A 14,411-nucleotide genomic window follows, 5' to 3' on the forward strand; every position below is an offset into this window, starting at 1 on the left:
TGGGTGTAATTTGGTCTGTTAGAAGAAACTACCTCCAAAATACACTCCAAGAGTGTAGCTCTGTTTTATATATATATATATATATATATATATATATACCCTCCTTTCTTCTCCCCCTAGTTTCAGGTCTCTTCCAATTTGGTTAGTATATATTTTTCTGGGGTTGTTGCTACACTTTTAGTATTTTGTTCTCTCATTCATTTCTTCTTATCTGGATAAAATGACAAGGCGGAAAAACTCACCTCAAAGAAAAAGAACAAGAGGCAGTACCAATGGCTAGGGACCTAATCAATACAGACATTAGTAAGATGTCAGAACAAGAGTTCGGACTGATGATTATCAAGGTGCTAGCTGGACTAGAAAAAAGCATGGATATACTAGAGAATCCATTTCAAGGGAAATAAAAGAACTAAAATCTAACCAAGTTAATATCCAAAAAAGCTATTAATGAGGTACAATAAAAAATGGAGGTTCTTACTGCTTGGTTAAATAAAGCAGAAGAAAGAATTAGTGATATAGAAAACCAAGTGATAGAGAATAAAGAAGTTGAGAAAAAGAGACATAAACAACTACGGGAACATGAGGGGAGAATTCAAGAGATAAGTAATACCATAAGACAAAACACTATTAGAATACTTGGGATCCCAGAAGAGGAAAAAGGAAGGGGGGTCAGAAGGTATATTGGAGCAAATTATAGCAGAGAGTTTCCCTAATTTGGAGAAGGAATCAGCATCAAAATTCAGGAGGCATAGAGAACGTCCCTCAAAATCAATTAGTAGGTCAATACTCCATTATCTAATATTAAAACTTACAAGTCTCAGTAACAAAAAGAAAATCCTGAAAGCAGCTATGGACAAGAGATCTGTAACCTAAAATAGTAGAAATATTAGATTGACAGCAGAACTATCCACAGAGACCTGGCAGACCAGAAAAACTGGCAAGATATATTCAGAGCACTAAATGAGAAAAATATGCAGCCAAGAATACTATATCCAGCTAAGCTTCCATTGAAAATAGAAAGAGAGATAAAAAGCTTCCAGGACAAACAGAAACTAAAAGAATTTGCAAACACCAAACCAGTCCTACAAGAAATATTGAAAGGGGTCCTCTAAGCAAAGAGAGAGCCAAAAAGTAATAGAACAAAAAGGAATAAAGACAATAAACAGAAACAGTCACCTTACAGACAAAACAATGGCACTAAATTCATGTCTTTCAATAGTTACCCTGAATGTAAATGGGCTAAACGCCCCAATCAAAAGACATAGGACATCTGAAAGGATAAAAAAAAAAAAAATCCATTGATAGGCTGTCTGCAAGAAACATTTTAGAGCCAAAGACACCTCCAGATTTAAAGTGAGGGGGTGGAAAACAATTTACCATGGTAATGGACATCAAAAGAAAGCTGGGGTGGAAATCCTTATACCACATAAATTTGATTTTAAGGCAAAGACTTTAATAAGAGATAAGGAAGGACATTATATCATATTTAATGGCCCATCCAACAAGAAGCTCTAACAATATTAAATACCTATGTCTGAAAAACAATCTGAGGGTTTTGAAGGGGTGGGGAGTGGGAGGTTGGGGGAACCAGGTGGTGGGTATTAGAGAGGGCACGGATTGCATGGAGCACTGGGTGTGGTGCAAAAACAATGAATACTGTTACGCTGAAAAGAAATTAAAAAAAAAAAAAACCCTATGTCCCTAACATAGGATCAGCCAATTATATAAACCAATTAATAACAAAATCAAAGAAACACATTGATAATAATACAATAATAGTATGGGACTTTAACACCCCCTCACTGAAATGGACAGATCATCTAAGCAAAAGATCAACAATGAAATAAAGGCTTTAAATGAAACACTGGAAAAGACGGATATCCAGATATATTCAGAACATTCCATCCCAAGGCAAAAGAACACACATTCTTCTCTAGTGTACATGGAACATTCTCCAGGATAGATCACATCCTGGGTCACATATCAGATCTCAACCAGTATCAAAAGATTGGGATCATTCCCTGCATATTTTCAGACCACAAAGCTTTGAAACTAGAACTCAACCACAAGAGGAAAGTTGGAAAGAACTCAAATACATGGAGTCTAAAGAACATTCTACTAAAGAATGAAGGGGTCAACCAGGAAATTAAAGAAGAATTTTAAAAATTCATGGAAACAAATGAAAATGAAAACACAACTCTTCGAGATCTATGGGACACAGCAAAGGTGATCCTGAGAGGAAAGTACATAGCAATACAAGCCTGTATCAAGAAACAAGAAAGTTCTCAAATACAGAACCTAACACTACACCTAAAGGAGCTAGAGAAAGAATAGCAAAGAAAGCCTAAACCCAGCTGGAGAAGAGAAATAATAAAGATCAGAGCAGACATCAATGAAACAGAAACCAAAAGAACAGATCAATGAAACTAGGAGCTGGTTCTTTGAAAGAATTAATAAGATTGATAAACCCCTGGAAGAGAAAGGACCCAAAATAATAAAATCATGAATGAAAGAGGAAAGATCAACAACCAACACCAAAGAAATAAAACCAATTATAAGAACATATTACAAGCAACTATACACCAGCAAATTTGATAATCTGGAAGAAACGGATGCATTCCCGGAGACATATAAACTACTGAAACTGAACCAGGAGAAATAGAAAACCTAAACAGACCCATAACCAGTAAGAAGATTGAAGCAGTCATCAAAAATCTCCCAACAAACAAGAGCCCAGGACCAGACGGCTTCCCAGGGGAATTCTTTTTTTTTTTTTTTTTTTTATTTTCAGTGTACCAGAATTCATTGTTTATGCACCACACCCAGTGCTCCATACAAAACATGCCCTCCATAATACTCACCACCAGGCTCCTATCAAACATTTAAAGAATTAATACCTATTCTCCTGAAACTGTTCCAAAAAATAGAAATGGAAGGAAAACTTCCAAACTCATTTTATAAGGCCAGCATTACCTTGATCCCAAAACCAGGCAAAGACCCCATCAAAAGAGAATTACAGACCAATATCCCTGATGAACATGGATGCAAAATTCTCACCAAAATACTAGCCAACAGGATCCAACAGTACATTAAAAGGATTATTCACCATGACCAAGTGGGATTTATTCCTGGGCTTCAAGGTTGGTTCAACATTCACAAATCAATCAATGTGATACAATACATTAATTAAAAAAGAACAAGAATCATATGATACTCTTGATAGATGCTGAAGAAGATGTGGTCTATATATACGATGGAGTACTATGCCTCCATCAGAAAGGATGAATATCCAGCTTTTGTATCAACGTGGACGGGACTGGAAGAGATTACGCTGAGTGAAATAAGTCAAGCAGAGAGAGTCAGTTATCCTATGGTTTCACTTATTTGTGGAGCATAAGGAATAACATGGAGGATATGAGAAAATGGAAAGGAGAAAGGAGTTCGAGGAAGTTGGAGAGGGAGATGAACCATGAGAGACTGTGGACTCTGAGGAACTAACTGAGGGATTTGGAGGGGAGGGGGTGGGATGTTGGGTGAGCCTGGTGGTGGGTATTGTGGAGGGCACTACTGCATGGAGCACTGGGTGTGGTGCGTAAACAATGAATTCTGGAACACAGAAAAGAAATAAATAATTTCTAAAAAAGCATTTGACAAAGTACAGCATTCTTTTTTAGGCAAAATTCTTCACAGTGTAGTAATAGAAGGTACATACCTCAATACCATCAAGGCCATCTATGAAAAACCCACAGTGAATACAATTCTTAATGGGGAAAAACTGAGAGGTTTTCCCCTAAGGTCAGGAACATGGCAGGGATGTCTGCTATCACCACTGCTATTCAACATAGTACCAGAAGTCCTAGCCTCATCACTCAGACAACAAAAAGAAATACAAGGCATCTGAATCAGCAAAGAAGAAGTCAGACTCTCACTCTTTGCAGATGATGTGATACTTTATGTGGAAAACCCAAAAGACTCCACTCCAAAACTGCTAGAACTCATACAGGAATTCAGTAAAGTGGCAGGATATAAAATCAATGCACAGAAATCAGTTGCATTTCTATATACCATCAGCAAGACAGAAGAAAGAGAAATTAAGGAGTTGATCCCATTTACAATTGCACCCAAAACCATAAGATACCCAGGAATAAACTTAACCAAAGAGGCAAAGAACCTGTACTCAGAAAACTTTAAAGTACTCATGAAAGAAATGGAGGAAGACACAAAGGATTGGAAAATGTTCCATGCTCATTGATTAGAAGAGAAAATATTGTGAAAATGTCTATGATACCTAAAGCAATCTATACATTTAATGCAATCTCTATCAAAATACTATCAATTTTTTTCCAAGAAATTGAATAAATAATCCTAAAATTTATATGGAACCAGAAAAGACCCTGAATAGCCAGAGGAATGTTGAAAAAGAAAACCAAAGTTGGCAGCATCACAATTCCAGACTTCAAGCTCTATTACAAACCTATCATCATCAAAAGAGAATGGTTCTGGCACAAAAGCAGACACGTTGATCAATGGAACAGAATACAGAGCCCAGAAATGGACCCTCAACTCTATGCTCAACTAATCTTCAACAAAGTAGGAAAGAATGTCCAATGGAAAAAAGACAGTCTCTTCAATAAATGGTGTTGGGAAAATTGGACAGCCACATGCAGAAGAGTGAAACTGTACCATTTCCTTACACCACACACAAAAATAGACTCCAAATGGATGAAAGACCTCAATGTGAGAAAAGAAACCATCAAAATCCTTGAGGAGAACACAGGCAACAACCTCTTCCACCTCAGCTGCAGCAACTTCTTCCTAGAAACATTGCCAAAGGCAAGGGAAGCGAGGACAAAAATGAACTCTTGGGACTTCATCAAGATCAAAAGTTTTTGCACAGCAAAGGAAACAGTCAACAAAACCAAAAGACAACGAACAGAATGGGAGAAGATATTTGCAAATGACATATCAGATAAAGGGCTAGTATCCAAAATCTAAGAACTTATCAAACTCAACACCCAAAGAACAAACAATCCAATCCAGAAATGGGAAGAAGACATGAACAGACATTTCTGCAAAGAAGACATCCAGATGGCCAACAGACACATGAAAAAGAGCTCCACATCACTTGGCATCAGGGAAATACAAATCAAAACCACAATGAGATACTACCTCACACCAGTCAGAATGGCTAAAATTAACAAGTCAGGAAATGACAGATGTTGGCGAGGATGAGGAGAAAGAGGAACCCTCCTACACTGTTGGTGGGAATGCAAGCTGATGCAGCCACTCTGGAAAATAGTATGGAGGTTCCTCAACAAGTTGAAAATAGAGCTACCCTATGACCCAGCAATCACCCTACTGGGTATTTACCCTAAGGATATAAATGTAGTGATCCTAAGGGGCATGTGCACCCGAATGTTTATAGCAGCAATGTCCACAATAGCCAAACTGTGGAAAGAACCTAGATGTCCATCAACAAATAAATGGATAAAGATGGGATATAGATATAGATATAGATATAGATATAGATATCTAGATATATATATATCTATATATATACAAATACTATGCAGCCATCAAAAATAGAAATCTTGCCATTTGCAATGACGTGGATAGAACTAGAAGGTATTATGCCAAGTGAAATAAGTCAGTCAATCAGAGAATGACAATTATCATATGATCTTTCCAATGAACACTTTTAAACAGTCAATCTCAGTTCAAAATCAAAGAAAGCTAGTATATTATACAATAAAAATGTCCAACAATAAGGGAATTTCCATGTAATAAGCAACTATTAGCATTAAAATGATGTTTTAATTATCAGGATGCTCTTTGTGACCAGAATCATAGTCATGACACAGTAAATGAATATATAGTATAGGCTTTAGATTTATCTGAGCATGGTGAGAGGAGCCATTGATAAATTAAATGAAAAGTCTATATTTTTAAAAATTTTATTTATTTATTTGACAGAGAGAGAGAGAGGCAGGCAGAAGGAGAGGGAGAAGCAGCCTCCCTGCTGAGCAGAGAGTGTGGGGCTGATCCCAGGACCCTAGGATCATGACCTGAGCTCAAGGCAGATGCTTAACTGACTGAGCCACCCAGGTGACCCAAAGTTCACATTTTAAAACTGAATATAAACTGTGATCCATTTTGAAACAGAAATCTATACATGGATATGTATTTATATGTATGCATTGGAAACAACAAAATGACGTATTTCAAATGTTGAGTTCCCATCTCTGAATGCTGAGATTACAGATTATTTTAATTTTATAATTTTCTTTATGTGTATGTTCTATATTTTTCACAGTAAGCATGTATTAGTTATAAACATGGAGAAAAAAATGTTGATTTTTAATGAGAGGCTTAGAATCACAGAACCTCAGCAGAGAAGCTGTGGGGGCACAGAAGGATGGGGAACGTGGATGTTGTTTCCTGCCCCACCTCACCCAGCACCCATTTACCCTACAGGGACCCTACAGGGTTCCTGTCAGCAGGGACCATCCTTGTCAATAAGTAAAATCAATTATCATCTCACTTGTCTGGCTGGAAAATATGGTTAATCAAAGAGATGATTCCTTGTCCCAATCACGGTGCTCAGGCAAGCAGCAGACATGGAGACCTCCACTGGAGCCCCCAAGGCCAGCACAGAAAGCCAGTAGGGAGTGCAGTGAGGATTTCCATAAATGAAAATGTGCACACCCCTGTGGGTGGGGTCAGTCAACATGGCAGCTAAAAATCTGGAACAAAGATGGTGTGGAGGCAGTTTAGTTAAAGTAAGTAAAATCTCAGATATTTCATTACTCTTATTTTTTGGCCACTGATCAGAATTTTTTTATTATTAAACTATCAATTAACATACAGTGTTATATTAGTTTCAGGTATATAGTATAGTGAAGCAAGAGTTCCATACATGACTCAGAGCTCCTCACAACACGTGCACTCTGAACCCCGTTCAACTATTTTACCCATGCCCCCCCGCTGCCTCCCCTCTGGAAACCACCAATTTGTTCTCTGCATTTAGAAGTCTGATTTTTTTTTTGTCTCTTTTGTCTTTGTTTGGTCATTTGTTTTGTTTCGTAAATTCCACCCATGAGTGAAGCCATATGGTATTTGTCTTTCTCCGACTGACTTATTTTACTTAGGATTACATCCTCTCAGTGCATCAATTTTTTTTTTATTTTAATTCTATTAACACCAGAAAGTGAACAGAGACTGCTGTCAGAGCCACCTCCAAGGTAAAAGGACACAGCTAAGCCCCTGCCACATTAGGACACTTCCCAGGCACGGGTGACCATGGCTATGCACCGCCACACGCCCCTCTTGGGCAGGGGTAATGAAGACCTCTGCTCAAGTCCTCCACTCCAAGGCACTCGGTGGAAGGGCACCATTGGGTAGTTATTACAACCATATGGTGAGTCTAGATCATCTAAAAACCGCTCTCAGAAACTTCATCACTCTCTTTGTGACACTGAGATGGTCTTGTCTCCCATTGCTCTTTTGAGAAAACTTCCAAGTTCAGTTTTCCTTCAAAATACAATGACCTCCATCATTCTGGAAACTCACCAGAAAAAGTAGGCACATTCCAAAAATATTTCCAGGTAAGGGAGCCCAGGCACCCCAGCACGGCACTGGGTCACCAAAGCATTTGCATTTAATCGAACACAAGCAGTAGAGTCACCTGCTGAAGGAACCCAAGGACTAGAAATCAGATTGTTCTTGTTTGTTGCTGTTTTCTCTTGGTTTTAGTCTTAGAACTCGTATGTTCTTAAGAATGGCAAATTGTCTCTGATGGCTGGGCTCTTTCGGGCTACATGTTAGGCAGAAAATGTTATGTAGCTCACTTGGCCAGAGCACATGCCCTTAAAGATGAGGCAGATTGGGACTTGGGGGCAGCTCGGCCACCTGCAGAAGGCGAATGCTCAGGACTGTCACCCAGACATTAGTGGGCACTGACCAAAGTAACCACATCAGCAAACACTTTCCTTCGAAAGCACCCACCCAGCACTGAATGGCAGAAATGCCTTGCCTGCACCAACTTTTCCCGGTGTGGATGCAGCCCTAGGTCTGACGGTCATCCTTTCAATTGAACTGCTGTGAAGAGCTCTTGTGGCCTTGACAATATTCTCTCGTGTACCAAAGGAAGTGGAATACTAATTAAAGAGCCCTTTGGACAATATTCTTCTGTCTGAGGAATCATATACTCAAATAATCTAATTTATAAAACCTCTTCACTACCTTACTACCCAGGTTCCATTCTCTTTTGCATATATTTTCACCTCTCAACTAATGACGGATAGAGGGAATTAAGACATGGTTGATTGCATCTCATAAAGGCACTTGGACGCATTTAAGATCACTCGCATCTTTTTCCTTTCCAGCACCTTCTAACGTAATGTGCTCCCGGAACATATATGTAAGATACACGCTGATATTAAAAGCTGTTTTCCATACAGCCTAATAAAAAGATGCCACATCAAAAGCCAGAGTTAACATCTAACAGGTACTATAATCATTTAAGAGATTATAGGAGCCGGTGTAAGCGTGACACTACCACACAGGCTTCACACTCACCACTTTTGTTCCTGGGGGCAAAGCTAAACAGTCACGGACAATGGCAGGATGCCCGGGGCCAGGAAGATGTAAAGCCTCTGTGGTTCTCCTCACTTGGTCTGGCTATTTCTGAGAATGTGAACAAATGCACACAGTGATGGAAGACACTCAGTATATCTTGGGTGGCCTCTAGAAGTGAAGGAGAATCACGGTGTTGGGGACATGTTTTAATAGCATTCCTAAGTCAGCCATTCAGCCTCGAGTCCTGAGCCCATTAAGCAGAACTTAGTGGGAAGACCACGTGGAAATAAGCTGGGACTGCCCTTTTTGCATGGTGGCCATGTGCTTGGGTTCTGCAGCAGACCTCCCGGGGGAACCAAACCCTGGTTCTACTGTGCTCTTGCCACGTGACCTTGGGCACATTACCAACCTCTGCGTGTCCCACTTCCCTCATTGTGATAGGGGACAGCCCCTGCCACCTAGGAGTTTTGTGAGGATTCAAGGAGTTAGACTATACAAATCCTCACATGATCAGCTTCACGATTAGAACAAAGAATAAGTTGTACGTCAACTTAAAATCACCATTTCCCAAGCTCTATTTCAGGGAACAATCAGGATATTCACAGGTGTTTCACAGAGAGAATGAAAACGATCAGTTAAGGGAGGTAAAGAAGGTTGACCCGGTCTCTCCTTCTCCCCAGCTGTAACAAGTTGAAGTTCGTGAGTATCTCACAACTGATCAAGATCCCCTGAACACAATTTGGAAACGACAAGCTAAACAAGAACTGGAGATGTCCAGCACATTCAAGAACCTTCTAGGGCTGGATTATGGTCAAGAGCTTTAGCATGCAGCTAAAGCAGAAGCAGGAACATGTCTAGGATGACCCTGAAGTCACCTCCAAATCCCGAAAGTGGTCAAGTGCAGGGTTCTGCTTAGATGAAGAAACAGACTCAAAAAGGAAGCTAGACCAGAAGCAAAACAGCCTCGAAGATTGCTCAGGAAGTCAGGTGAGGAATGGAAATGGGGCAAACTTGACATTTGTTTTGATCTCTCAAGGGGAGCGTGGTTTTGAAGGAAATAGTAGCCAGCAATGATTTTTTTTTTTTTTTTTAGCTGTGATTTCCCTACAATGCTCTTACACTAAGCTCCATTTCCTAAGCAGAATCCTCATGTTCACTCCCAACACTCAGGAGACCTGCACAAAATCCCAAACGGGGATCCCAGGGATTGGGTCTTTGGTGCAATGACTGAGCCTCCTCCTCCACCCTCAGGCCTTAGACATCAGCCAGTCTGGCTAAATGGGAATCCTACAACCCTTTCCAGACTCTGCGACAGGCAGAAGGAAAATGCTCTGGCCCACAGACCATCTTGTCCTCTTCTCCAGGGAATAGTTTCTTACGAAAAGTGACCGAATCAACTTGACTGCCACATGAGGCTCAGAATGACTTCTGATCATTCTGAAATCCACCTGAACACTTTTTTTTATATGGTGAAATTCTTTTTTTAATTATTAACATAAATGTATTATTTGTCTCGGGGGTACCAGTCTGTGATTCATCAATTTTACACAATTCACAGTACTCATCTTAGCACATAACCTCCCCAGTGTCTATCACCCAGTCACCCCGTCCCTCCTACCCTCTTCACCTCCAGGAACCCTCAGTTTATTTCCTGAGATTGAGAGTCTCTTTAGGTTTGGCTCCCTCTCCGGTTTCATCTTGTTTAATTTTTTCCCTCCCTTCCCTTATGATCCTCTGTCTTGGTTCTCAAATTCCTCAAATCAGTGAGAACATATGTTAATCGTCTGAACACTTTCAAAGCATAAAATCATACCAGCCCAAAGGCAGCCACTTAAAAGCAGGCATATTCCTGGGGCACCTGGGTGGCTCTGTTGGTTGAGTGTCTGACTCTTGATTTCAGCTCAGGTCATGATCTCAGGGTCCTGGGATCGAGCCCCGTGTCAGGTTCTGCGCTCAGAGGGAAGTCGGCTTGAGATTCTCTCTCTCACTGTCCCTCCCTCTCACTCATGCTCACTCACTCTCCCTCAAATAAATAAATAAATCTTTTTTTAAAGATTTTTTTAAATTTTTATTTATTTTTTTAATTTCTTTTCAGTGTTCAGGAATTGTTTATGCACCACACCCAGTGCTCCATGCAATATGTGCCCTCCATAATACCCACCACCAGGCTCACCCAACCTCCCATTATTTATTTATTTGACAGAGAGAGACAGATCACAAGTAGGCAGAGAGGCAGGCGGGGTGGGGGAAGCAGGCTCCCTGCTGAGCAAAGAGCCTGATACTGGGCTTGATCCCAGGACCCTGAGATCATAACCTGAGCTGAAGCCAGAGGCTTAACCCACTGAGCAACCCAGGTGTCCCAAATAAATAAATCTTTAAAAAAAAAAAAAGCAGGCATATTCCTAACTGTCTAAAAATGTTTCTGACAATAATAACTTTGTTTTATTGAGTATTATGGATAATAGGACTATTTGTAGGAGCCCAATGATCAGGTTTAAAGTGTAAGTCTATTTAACAAAACTGCAGGGACTACTAGATGTGATACACCACACCGTCTCACTAATTTATATTAAATGGCCTCTATTACTTTAAAAAATCATACTGGAAAGCAAAAATAGATCCAGGAAGACATACTTCCTGTCTGAGCAATCCTGGTGTACTTTCTATGAGATCCCCCAAATTCACCTAAGTGAGAGCCGAAGACGTGCCTGGAATGAGCTCGTGCGTGAGCCCCTGACACCCCACGAAGCAAAGGCAGTGGTTCGACAACCAGTTTTAAATGATGAGAAAGGCCCATCCTGATGAGCAGGAAAGGTGACACCCCTACTCCCAGTGTTTCCCCAGATGACGCCGATAAGATTCTAAGGAGGACTTTTCCTTTCAAGGAAACACGTCTTCCTTGAGAAGGAGCCGTGCAGCCGATTAAGACATTTTCCAAGCATCTGCTAACCTACTTACAGGCATCATTGCTCCCTTGGGCCACGGGACCCCTCCACCTTCCTGAACGGAGTAGCTGAATAGGTAAATGGGTTATATCAGGCCAGGAAATCAATGTGTATACTGTGTGCTCAGCTACAGATGAGCATGTCGAAGCCATTTTATTATAGCTCTAGGAGCCGTATTGATCCAGCTGTAACTACTCGGAGGTGGCCGGCAATCCAATGAGGACGCATCCTTCTGTCCATCCAGCCGCCTCTTTCCCCAAGTAGTGCTTGGAGAGTAAGTGTTTGCAGATTGGATTAATTTAATGTTTGCTTAATCAAAACTGACTGCCCTGGAACTTAAACGCTATTAATTACTAAGAGAATCCAGAACTAATCCTCTAACACCGTGAGGCCAGGGAGGAACAGCAGCTCTGCCGAGAAGGGCGCACTCTTAAGGAAATTCTGTTTGTCGCGCTTTGCTGATGTTCATTTCGTTTCCTTCTCCACTTCCACCACCGCGTCCACCCAGCCTCCTCCCCCCACAGCTTGCTAGAAAACACCTGCTGCTTTTGTTGCCCATCTTTGTGGTGGAGATGGTGCATGCAGGCCAAGCGCCAGTTGGACACGGAGCCCCAGCCTTGGACGCCGAGCAGTATTCCTCATGTGCTGCTCAAAAATGCCCACTGCAGGGGCGCCTGGGTGGCTCAGTGGGTTAGGGCTTCTGCCTTCGGCTCAGGTCATGGTCCCAGGGTCCTGGGATCGAGCCCTACATCAGGCTCTCTGCTCAGTGGGGAGCCTGCTTCCTCCTCTCTCTCTGCCTGCCTCTCTGCCTACTTGTGATCTGTCAAATAAATAAATAAAAATTAAAAAAAAAAAAGCCCACTGCACCTGGCTGTTGGTCTAATTCGTGATGGAGGTGGGACTTTCCTGGAGCACCGAGAGCCCCTCCAAGACAGTGGCCGTGCCTTATCCATCTGTGACAACGCCAACACCTACCATGGTGCCTTCTACGCCGTGGGCATCCATGGGTGTTGGCTGAAATGAGTTTGGGGAGGAGACAATGGTCCCTGCTGGGTTGACACCTCTCCCAGGATAGCATTTCAGAGGCACCTCCATCCAATCCTCCACATTCCCTGTTCCCAAGGACAGGAAAGTGTCCTTGGAACCAAAATCCAGTGCCTCTTCTGCTTATGGATTAAACCCTGCCACAAGGAAAATGTGACCAGGTGTGTCTGCCTCCACATCTATTTCACCGCTGGGGGCCTTGTTGCCATGCTTGCAGGGGTCACAGCCTCAAACAGGGTGGTGTATATGCCGAGCAGTGAGTCCCCAGCAAAGTAGGGAGCACGCTCTCCTCCAAGAAGGGCCACTGCGACTCAGCTCGTGCTGGCTGTTTCCCTGCGGAACGCAGGCTCCTCATGAACAAATCTGACTTCCGTGTGACATCACGCAGGTGTGAAATGCTGACCTCCCGCCCAATAAGAGCTCACACAGGTAAGTCATGTAACATCGATGGTGGTATGCCGTTGTCCCTCCTGGATTTGACAATGTACTGTGGTCACATAAGACAGCGTCACTAGGGGAAGCTGGAATCAGAACACATGGGGGCTCTCTGTGCTCTATTTTATGGCTTTTTGTGACACTTAAATTATTTCAGAATAAAAAGCGAAACACACACAGCGGGTCATCCGAACGGCGCAGCTCGGCATGCCGTAGGTTTTCTCCATTAGGTTTGCCTCCATGCCTTGATCAAGTCTGGACTGGCTAGCGGCAGCCGTGCCTCACAGGCCGGTGGGAGAAGGACCTGAAGACCGGGTACGTGAGCCCCACTTATGGCCAACTAACCTGTTGACCCCCTGGTGGACCCTGTCATGGGTTTAGCCCACTAAACTCCCTCCCATGGAGCCTTCTCCAGATTTCTGAAATCTGGAAAATGGCCACGGCACCACACAACGCCAACTAATCCATATGCATCTTGCGCAAATAAGTCTTATTTGATGAATAGAGCACCAGACTTACAATCCAGCCGTGGTGTGGTAAATTATACCGGCCAGATTAACTGTATGGAGAACACGTCTCAAAACAATGATTTCACTTCAAGCTAAGGAGGAACAAGTGCCCTTTCTTTCATTTCTAAATTACATTTTCAATCATAAATATTGAAAATTATGTTTCTGATCACTGCTGTCACCATGTGAGTAGTGGTACACATGCCCCACAGACACATGGGTTTTTACAAAAGGCAAGCAAGGACCATTAGAACACCCAAACCACTTTGAGTTTTAAAGGGCTCGTTCCCCCAGCCCACAAGATTAGGAAAACATGGCACCCTTCGGAACTTGTCGAGGCAGAGATTGGCAGCCCTGTTTGCACATTGGTTATTAAACATGTGAAATGATTACTCTGGGTGCATTTTACCCACTATTACGTAGGAGCTATTTCAAATGTTTCACAGCACAGGTAGGCACAACATGGCCATTACCCCAGAGATGCCAGCAGGCAAACAGCCCACCTTCCACATGGTAGGCCCCTAAAACATCTGAGCTATAGGCCAAGAATTTTTTTTTTATGTAAAATTTGGGCTAGCAAGCGCATCTTCCTCTCAAAGAGTAAGGCAGTCAAGGCTCTAAGGGATGGAGAGAAAAGAAAGGGAAAAAATCCCACTCTTTCAAAGGAAGAAAGAATGGGATCGTATGACCACTTGGCTAGAAAAGCAGCAGGGAACACAGTGGGCCCCGGGGTTCTGTCTGGGAGGAGGGAAGGATGAAGAGCCTCGGCTAGCAACACGGGACTAAGAAACGGAGTCAGTTTGAAAGACTGGATAGCCCGAGTTCACTTCCTTGCAGGTATTTGGAGATTAACGTGAAAATAGAGTTTCCCTAACAGAGAAGAAACGAAGTACTGCCCTCA

This window comes from Lontra canadensis, unplaced genomic scaffold (genome assembly GCF_010015895.1).
Source record: "Lontra canadensis isolate GAN:19392208 unplaced genomic scaffold, GSC_riverotter_1.0 scaffold208, whole genome shotgun sequence".
NCBI classification, from domain to species: Eukaryota; Metazoa; Chordata; class Mammalia; order Carnivora; family Mustelidae; genus Lontra; species Lontra canadensis.